Below are 10,179 nucleotides of genomic sequence, written 5' to 3'. Positions count from 1 at the left end.
ACTTCTGATATAACTTCTTGGAGGGGGTTTCCCTAAACTATTTCGAGAGCTGGTACCTTTTGTGTCTTCCCAAGAACCAAGAAGATACTGGAAACCTCTGCTGTTTCATAGTCTATGTTACAAAAAAGAAAAGGTTGGTGTGTTTTAATATTTGTTTTCCAAATATAAATATGTATATTCTAATTGATAGACTTTTTCAATCCACTCATTTCTCCCCTTCTTCCTGGAGTTTCTTATAGACACCTCCCAACTGCTCAGGATCCAGCCAGTTTACCATTTAAGAACCATTGCTCTAGACTTGGTATTCCTGTTGAGATTGTTTCCACATTTAAATCACTAAAAACAATGCTCTAATAAATCATTCTTTTACATATATTCACAGGTCAAAAGAGTCAGCCTCTCATATAGAGTAGGGTTTTCTTCAGTCAAAGTTATATTAGCGGTTGTCCATCTCTGTGAGAACTTCCAACCACACACTCTTAAGACAAGCTTGCGAATTCTGTTCTTGCACCACACCAGTCAAGGGGAAACCTTACCTTATACTCCACAATGTTGCCCTTGTCTTTTAGAGGTAACCATCTTTAAATCAAGACAAAAGTGTAGTTCTGTAATCAAAAATGTAAAATTACCCTAAGGCTATGTTTCTCAAATTGTAGGTCCAGACTCATTGGGAAGTCGTGAAGCCTTTTAAGCCACTATCAGAATTGATTTTAATGAAATAGGATAAAGAGGATAGAAAATATCAGGGAGCATCACATGTAGTAAAAGGATTGTTTCACAAAACTTTGGGTTCAGTTAATAGATCTATGAACACATGTTTATAAATATGTGTATATAGGGTCAAATCATAAGCTATATTTCATTTCTTACTAAGGGTAACAGTAAAAAATAATAAACTAACCGCAAATGGCTTCTGATGAAAACAGTGTGGCATTGGAAATAATAATTGATCAATCATGAGGAAGGTCCACAGTGAAGGGTTGTGTGTTTTTTTTTAAATTAAAAATTTTAATTTTGTTTAAATTTTAATTTGTTTTTTTAAATAATTTTTTTATGTTTTAGAAGTTACATCCAAATTAGTTTTAGAATTTACATCCAGATCATGCAACAATGATTTCAGGAGTAGATTCCTTAGTGCCCCTTACCCATTTAGCCCATCCCCCCTCCCACAATCCATCCTGTAACCCTCAGTTTGTTCTCCATGTTTATGAGTCTCTACTGTTTTGTCTCCCTCTCTGTTTTTATATTATTTTTGTTACCCTTCCCTTATATTCATCTGTTTTGTCTCTTAAAGTCCTCATATGAGTGAAGTCATATGATTTCTGTCTTTCTCTGACTAATTTCACATAGCATAATACCCTCCAGTTCCATCCACCTAGCTGCAAATGGCAAGATTTCATTCTTTTTGATCGCCGAGTAATACTCCCTCTCTCTCTCTCTCTCTCTCTCTCTCTCTCTCTCTCTCTCTCTATATATATATATATATATATATATATATTTATATATATTCTCTCTCTCTCTCTCTCTCTATATATATATATATATACATAAAATATATAAACACCACATTTTCTTTATTCATTCATCCATTAATGGACATTTGGGCTCTTTCCATACTTTGGCTATTGTTGATAGTGCTGCTATAAACATGGGGGTGCATGTGTCCCTTTGAAACAGCACACATGTATCCCATGGATAAAGGCCTAGTAGTGCAATTGCTGGGTCGTATCATAGTTCTATTTTTAATTTTTTGAGGAACTTCCATACTGTTTTCTAGAGTGGCTGCACCAGCTTGCATTGCCACCAACAATGCAAAAGAGATCCTCTTTCTCTGCATCCTCGCCAACTTGTTGTTGCCTGACTTGTTAATGTTAGTCATTCTGACAGGTGTAAGGTGGTATCTCATTGTGGTTTTGATTTGTATTTCCCTGATGTGAGTGATGTGGAGCATTTTTTTGTGCGTCGGTTGGCCATCTGTATGTCTTCTTTGGAGAAGTGTCTATTAATGTCTTTTGCCCATTTCTTCACTGGATTATTCATTTTTTGGGTGTTGAGTTTGATAAGTTCTTTATAGATTTTTGGATACTCTTTATCTGATATGTCATTTGCAAATATCTTCTCCCATTCTGTCGGTTGCCTTTTAGTTTTGCTGATTGTTTCCTTCGCCGTGCAGAAGCTTTTTATTTTGATGAGGTCCCAGTGGTTCATTTTTGCTTTTGTCCCTTGCCTTTGGAGACGTGTTGAGTAATAAGTTGCTGCAGCCAACTTTTTTTTTTTTTTACCTGCTTTCTCCTGCTTTCTCCTTGAGGATTTTTTTTTTGCCTGCTTTCTCCTTGAGGATTTTGATGGCTTCCTGTCTTAAATTGAGGTCTTTCATCCATTTTGAGTTTATTTTTGTGTATGGCGTAAGAAAGTGGTCCAGGTTCATTCTTCCGCATGCCAATGTCCAGTTTGAAAGTTTGATCTCCTCCTGGCTGACTTGGATGCCTTTTATTTCTTTGTGTTGTCTGATTGCAGAGGCTAAGACTTCCAATACTATGTTGAATAATGGTAGTGAGAGTGGACATCCCTGCCTTGTTCCTGACCTTAGGGGAGAGCTCTCAGTTTTTCCTCACTGAGGATGATATTAGCATTGGGTCATTTATATATGGCTTTTATGATCTCAAGGTATGTTCTTTCTATCCCTACTTTCTTGAGGGTTTTTATCAAGAAGGGATGCTGTATTTTGTCAAATTCTTTCTCTGCATCTATTGAGAGGGTCATATGGTTCTTTTCCTTTCTTTTATTGATGTGATGAATCACGTTAATTGTTTTGCAGATATTGAACCAGCCCTGCATCCCAGGTATAAATCCCACCTGGTCGTGGTGAATAATTTTTTTAATGTGTGGTTGGATCCGGTTGGCTAATATCTTGTTGAGGATTTTTGCATCCATGTTCATCAGGGAAATTGCTCTTAGTTCTCCTTTTTAGTGGGGTCTCTGTGGTTTTGGAATCAAGGTAATGCTGGCTTCATAGAAAGAGTTTGGAAGCTTTCCTTCCATTTCTTTTTTTTGGAACAGCTTCAAGAGAATAGGTGTTAGCTCTTCCTTAATGTTTGGTGGAATTGCCCTGGAAAGCCATCTGGCCCTGGACTCTTCTTTTTTGGCAGATTTTTGATTACTAATTCAATTTCTTTACTGGTTATGGGCCTGTTCAAAATTTCTACTTTCTTCCTATTTCAGTTTTGGTAGTGTATATGTTTCTAGAAATTTGTCCATTTCTTGCAGATTGCCCATTTTATTGGCATACAATTGCTCATAATATTCTTTTCTTATTGTTTTTATTTCTGCTGTGTTGGTTGTGATCTCTCCTCTTTCATTCGTGATTTTATTTATTTGGATCCTTGCCTTTTTCTTTTTGATCAAACTGGCTAGTGGTTTATCAATTTTGTTAACTCTTTCAAAGAACCAGCTTCTGGTTTCGTTGATCTATTCTACTGTTTTTTGTTGTTGTTGTTGTTGTTGTTGTTGTTGTTGTTTCGATAGCATTAATTTCTGCTCTAATCTTTATTATTTCCTGTCTTCTGCTGGTTTTGGGTTTTATTTGCTGTTCTTTTTCCAGCTCCTTAAGGCATAAGGTTAGGTTGTGTATCTGAGATCTTTCTTCCTTCTTTAGGAAGGCCTGGATTGCTATATACGTTCCTCTTATGACCGCCTTTGCTGCGTCCCAGAGGTTTTGGGTTGTGGTGCTATCATTTTCATTGACTTCCATATACTTTTTAATTTCCTCTTTAACTTCTTGGTTAGCCCATTCATTCTTTAGTAGGATGTTCTTCAGTCTCCAAGTATTTGTTACCTTTCCAAATTTTTTCTTGTGGTTGATTTCGAGTTTTATAGCATTGTGGTCTGAAAATATGCACGGTATGATCTCGATCCTTTTGTACTCACTTAGGGCTGATTTGTGTCTGAGTATATGGTCTATTCTGGAGAACGTTCCATGTGCACTGGAGAAGAATGTATATTCTGCTGTTTTAGGATGGAATGTTCTGAGTATATCTGTTAAGTCCATCTGGTCCAGTGTGTCATTCAAAGCCATTGTTTCCCTTGTTGATTTTTTGATTAGATGATCTGTCCATTGCCATGAGTGGGGTGTTGAAGTCTCCTACTATTATGGTATTACTATTGATGAGTTTCTTTATGTTTGTGATTCATTGATCTATATATCTGGATACTTCCACATTTGGCGCCTCAATGTGTACAATTGTTAGGTCTTCTTGGTCTATAGACCCCTTGATTATGATATAATGCCCTTCTGCATCTCTTGATACAGTCTTTATTTTAAAGTCTAGATTGTCTGATATAAGTATGGCTACTCCAGCTTTCTTTTGTTGACCATTAGCTTCATAGATAGTTCTCCATCCCCTTATTTTCACTCTGTAGGTGTCTTTAGGTCTAAAGTGGGTCTCTTGTAAACAGCATATAGATGGATCTTGTTTTCTTATCCATTCTGTTACCCTATGTCTTTTGATTGGAGCATTGAGTCCATTGACGTTTAGAGTACTGAAAGATATGAATTTATTGCCAGTATGATGCTTGTAGAGTTGGAGTTTCTGGTGGTGTTCTCTGGTGCTTTCTAATCTTTTGCTGCTTTTGAGATATATATATATATATATATATATATATATATATATATATATAGATATATATATATATATATTTTCATCTTTTCTCCCCTCAGAGAGTCCCAGTGGTCACAGTGGTTTAGTGGTCACAAACTCCTTTAATTTTTGTTTGTCTGGGAAACTTTTTATCTCTCCTTCTATTTTGAATGACAGCCTTGCCAGATAAAGAATTCTTGGCTGCACATTTTTCCGATTCAGCACATTGAATATATCCTGCCACTCCTTTCTGGCCTGCCAAGTTTCTGTGGATAGGTCTGCTGCAAACCTGATCTGTCTTCCCTTGTAGGTTAGGGACTTTTTTCCCTAGCTGCTTTCATGATTCTTTCCTTGCCTTAGTATTTTGTGAATTTGACTATGATATGCCTTGTTGATGGTCAGTTTTTGTTGAATCTAATGGGAGTCCTCTGTGTTTCCTGGATTTTGATGTCTGTGTCTTTCCCCAGGTTAGGAAAGTTTTCCGCTATGATTTGCTCACATAACCCTTCTACCCCTTTTTCTCTCTCTTCCTCTTCTGGGACCCCTGTGGTTCTGATGGTGTTTGTTTTTAGTGAGTCACTGATTTCTCTGATTCTTAAATCGTGCTCTTTTGCCTTAATCTCCCTCTTTTTTTCTGCTTCATTATTCTCTATAAGTTTGTCCTCTATATAGTTGATTCTCTGTTCTGCCTCATCCATCCTTGCTGCCGCTGCATCCATTCGTGATTGCATCTCAGTTATAGCATTTTTAATTTCATTCTATTTTTTATTTCTTTTATCTCTGCAGAAAGGGATTTAATCTATTTTCATCTCCAACTAGTATTCTTATTATCGTGATTCTAAATTCTGGTTCAGACATCTTGCTAGTATCTGTGTTGGTTAAATCCTTGGCTTTCATTTCTTTGTGCTCTTTCTTTTGGGGTGAATTCCTTCGTTTTGTCATTTTGAAGGGAGAAAAAGTATTAATGAGGTAGAAAAATTGAAATTAAAAAAATTAAAATTAAAAAATATGAAAATTACAAATTAAATATTAAAAACACACACACACACAAAAATGGAATATATGATGCTAGATCTGAGGTATGTTTTGGTCTGGGTGTTGAAAGTGGTTTGACAGATTAGAGAAATGAAAAAAAAGGGGGGGAGGAGAAAAAAAAAGACATTGTTTGAGATTTTGTTTGAGATTTTGATAAAATGAATACACTAAAGTAGACTAAAATGAGATGATATGGGTAAAGTAGAATTTGAAAAAATATACAGAAAGGTAGACAATATAGTATAAGAAATTAAAGTATTTTTAATAAAAATTATAAAGAAATATGAATTTTTTCATTTTCTGTATTTAACAAAAAAGAGAAATGAAAAGAAAAAAAAGGTAAAAAAAAGAACAAAAGAAAAGAAAGAAATCTTCTGAAAATTTGAAAAAGTGAATACACTGTAGTAGACTGAAATAAAATGATGGGAGTAAGATAGGATTTGAAAAAATTAACATAAAAGGAAAAAATATAGTGCTAAAAATTAAATAAAATATTTTTTAAAGAAATTGAAAGTAAAAATGAAGTTTTTCTCTTTCTGCATTCAAGAAAAAAAGAAATTAAAAAGAAAAAATGAAAAAGAAAGAAAGGAAATTTTTGAAAATTTGAAAAGGTGAATACACTGAAGTAGACTAAAATGAAATGATGGAAGTAAAGTAGAATTTGAAAAAATTTACACAAAAGTAAAAAATATAGTAATAAAAATTAAAGACAGTAATAAAAATTAAAGTAATAAAAATTAAAATACAATATTTTTAATAAAAATGAAAATAAAAATGAATTTTTCTCTCACTGTATTCAAGAAAAAAGAAAAGAATTGTAAAAGAGAAAAAGGAAAAAGAGAAAAAAATTGAATAGATGAACCTGCCAACAAATTGAAGTAGGACTAAAATTGCTTCGTTTTCCCCTAGAGGTCAGTCCATGTAGTTCTTTGTAGTCCATAACTTAAGCCAGCGTGGAGATTTGTGTTCTTGAAGAGCGAAGTTGGCCCGGTTGGGCAGAGCTTGGTGTAACAGCTCCACTCTCCACTAGATGGCGCTGTTAGCCTACTGGGGTGGATCGTTGCAGAGCTTGTAGGTGCATATGCGCATGCGCAGGAGTGGTGAAAATGGCTCCACCCAGCCACCAGTCTGTTCTCCCGGATCAGCAGTCACGCACCCATCCTTCCTCTTCAGCTCTCATCCAGTCCCTGCTTTTCCACTCTCTGTGACCAGGCCCCAGGCAGTACCTCTCCCCCAAGTTTTGTCTCAGATGTGGCTGTTTTCCTTGGCCCCTTACTTCTGAAGGACTGTGGCTTTGATCCATTCCACCCCTCTGTGGGAGGGTCTCACTGAGCAATGGCTGAATGAGCAATGGCTGAATGTTGGTTGCACCCAGGAATGCCCGCTGGACCCTGCTGCTGCCGGTGCCCTAAGATTGCAGCCAGGTGCCAGCCCACCCCCAAAAAAGATCGTGAGACAGTGTAGCATCAGTGTTTCAGGGATTATGGAAAACTGCAACACACATCTGGCACCAGGCTTCACCCTTAATGACCTTGCCCCAGCACCAGCGAACGTGGCTGCCTTCTGGGGTCTGCTGGGACCAGGTGGCTTCAACAGCCTCTACCAAATGTCCTTCCAGCAGTGGAACTGCTTTTCCCTGTGTGGTCAGAGAACCTCCCGGCCTCCACTCTGTTCCTGGGGATTCACCTTTTACACCAGAGCACCACCAGGTATTGAGCTGCGGAGTTGCAGCTTTTTTGCTCCCCTTGTTTACAGTCTTAATGGAATTTAAACCCTCTCCTTCCTCCTCTCTCCCTTTTTAGTTTAGTCCCTGTGGCTGTTTCCAATTTTCCACTTTCTCTCCAGCTGCTTTTGGGGAGGGGTGCTTTTCCTGTATTCTCCCCCGCCCAGTCTCCATCCTCTCTCAGCCCGCAAATGGGGTTCCCTACCTTTTGCAGCTTCTTGCTCCCCAAGTTCAACTCTTCATGTTGTGTACCTGCTGAATTTTGTGGTTCAGGTTGTGCAGATTGTTGTGTTAATCTTCCAATCAGTTTTCTAGGTGTGTAGGATGGTTTAGTGTTGGTCTGGCTGTATTTCTTGGACATGAGACACACAAAAAGCTTCCGTGCTGTTCTGCCATCCTGTCTGGGAAACTTTTAATCTCTCCTATTTTGAATGACAGCCTTGTGGGATAAAGAATTCTTGGCTGTGTATTTTTCTGATTCAGCACATTTATTATATCCTGCCACTCCTTTCTGGCCTGCCAAGTTTCTGTGGATAGGTCTGCTGCAAACCTGATCTGTCTTCCTTTGTAGGTTAGGGACTTTTTTCCCTTGCTGCTTTCATGATTTTCTCCTTTCCTGAGCATTTTGTGAATTTGACTATGATATGCCTTGTTGATGGTCAGTTTTTGTTGAATCTAATGGGGGTCCTCTGTGCTTCCTGGATTTTGATGTCTGTGTCTTTCCCCAGGTTAGGAAAGTTTTCTGCTATGATTTGCTCACATAACCCTTCTACCCCTTTTTCTCTTCCTCCTCTGGGATCCCTGTGATTCTGATGGTGTTCCTTTTTAACGAGTGACTGTTTTCTCTGATTCTTAAATCGTGGTCTTTTGCCTTAATCTCCCTCTTTTTTTCTGCTTCATTATTCTCTATTAGTTTGTCCTCTATATAGCTGGTTCTCTGTTCTGCCTCATCCATCCTTGCTGCTGCTGCATCCATCCGTGATTGCATCTCAGTTATAGCATTTTTAATTTCATTCTATTTTTTCTTTTATCTCTGCAGAAAGGGATTCTAATCTATTTTGACTCCAGCTAGTATTCTTATTATTGTGATTCTAAATTCTGGTTCAGACATCTTGCTTGTATCTGTGTTGGTTAAATCCCTGGCTGTCGTTTCTTTGTGCTCTTTCTTTTGGGGTGGATTTCTTCATTTTGTCAGTTTGAAGGGAGAAAGGGAATTAGATGTAGAAAAATTACAATTAAAAATATTAAAATTAAAAAATTAAACACACACACACAAAATTGAATAAATGATGCTAGATCCTAGTTGTGTTTTGGTCGGGATGTTGAAAGTGATTTGACAGATTAGAGATAACAAAGGGGGGGGAGGAAATTGTTTGAGAATTTGAAAAAATGTATACACTGAAGTAGACTAAAATAATATGGAAGCAAAATAGCGTTTGGAAAATTTACATAAAAGCAAAAAGTATAGTGAAAAAAATTAAAGAAAAATACTTTGAATAGAAATTGAAAGCAAGGGGCGCCTGGGTGGCTCAGTCGGTTGAGCGTCCGACTTTGGCTCAGGTCATGATCTCACAGTCTGTGAGTTCGAGCCCCACATCGAGCTCTATGTTGACAGCTCAGAGCCTGGAGCCTGTTTCAGATTCTATGTCTCTCTCTCTCTCTGCCCCTCCCCCACTCATGCTCTGTCTCTCTCTCTCTCTCTGTCAAAAATGAATAAACATTAAAAAAAAAAGGAATTGAAAGTAAAAATGAAGCTTTTCCCTTTCTGCATTCAAGAAAAAGAGAAATGAAAAAAAAAGAAGAGAAAAAAGCAAATTGCTTGAAAATTTGAAAAGGTAAATACACAAGTAGTAAAATAAATTGATGGAAGTAAAATAGAATTTGAAAAATTTTACACAAAAGTAGAAAATATAGTAAAAAAATTTTAAGGAAAATTATTTTCAATACATATTGAAAATAAAAATGAAGTTTTTCTCTTTCTGTATTCAAGAAAAAAGAAGTGTAAAAGGAGAAAAAGAGGAAAGAAAAGTGAATAGATGGACCTGCTAACAGATTGAAATAGGACTGAAATTACTTCGTTTTCCCCCAGAAGTCAGACTATGTAGCGCTTTATAGTGATAGACTAGGCAGTGAGACTTGTGTTCTTGAATAGCAAGGTTTGCTCAGTTGGGCGGGGCTCAGTGTAATGGCTCTGTTCTCCACTAGATGGCGCTGTTCACCTACTGGGTGGAGTGTTGTGGTGCTCGTAATGCGCATGCACGGGAGTGGTGAAAATGGTGCCACCCAGCTACCCAGTCTCCAGTATCGGAACTCTGTTCTCTGGAATCAGCAGTTACACACCTGTCCTCTGTCTTCAGTTTTTGTCCACTCCCTGCATTTTCCCTGTCAGTGACCAGGCCCTAGGCAGCACCTCTCTCCCAAGTTTTGTCTCAGATGCGGCTGGTTTCCCTGGCCCCTTATTTCTGAAGGACTGCGGCTTTGACGTGTTCTGCCCCTCTGTGGGAGAGTCTCACCGAGCAATGGCCAAATGTCGGCTGCACCCAGGAACGCCCGCTGGACCCTGTTGTTGCCGGTGCCCGGAGACTGTGGCCATGTACTAGCCCACCCCAGAAAATTTCATGAGATAGTGTAGCAGCAGCGTTTCAGGGATTATGGAAAAATCACAACACACATCTGGCACCAGTCTTCACTCTTAATGACCTTGCCCCAGCACCAGCAAATGTGGCCACCTTCTGGGTCTGCTGGGACACGGTGGCTTTACCAGTCTCTACCAAATGTCCTTCC

At 38.0% G+C, this 10,179-nt stretch overlaps 1 long non-coding RNA gene across 1 annotated transcript in view; it reads left to right on the top strand.

The window, feature by feature from the left end:
* The first annotated feature begins 4,773 nt into the window (after positions 1–4,773).
* Positions 4,774–10,179, top strand: part of LOC128312178 (uncharacterized) — an 81,741-nt gene continuing 76,335 nt past the window's right edge. Inside the window, exon 1 of the long non-coding RNA XR_008291130.1 lies at positions 4,774–7,381. This is a non-coding gene — a long non-coding RNA (uncharacterized LOC128312178). The remainder of the gene's footprint in view (positions 7,382–10,179) is intronic.

The sequence above is a fragment of the Acinonyx jubatus genome, chromosome D4 (genome assembly GCF_027475565.1).
Source record: "Acinonyx jubatus isolate Ajub_Pintada_27869175 chromosome D4, VMU_Ajub_asm_v1.0, whole genome shotgun sequence".
Classification (NCBI taxonomy): Eukaryota; Metazoa; Chordata; class Mammalia; order Carnivora; family Felidae; genus Acinonyx; species Acinonyx jubatus.
Note: the sequence above shows the minus strand (reverse complement) of the source record. Positions and strands in the feature narration are given on the sequence as shown.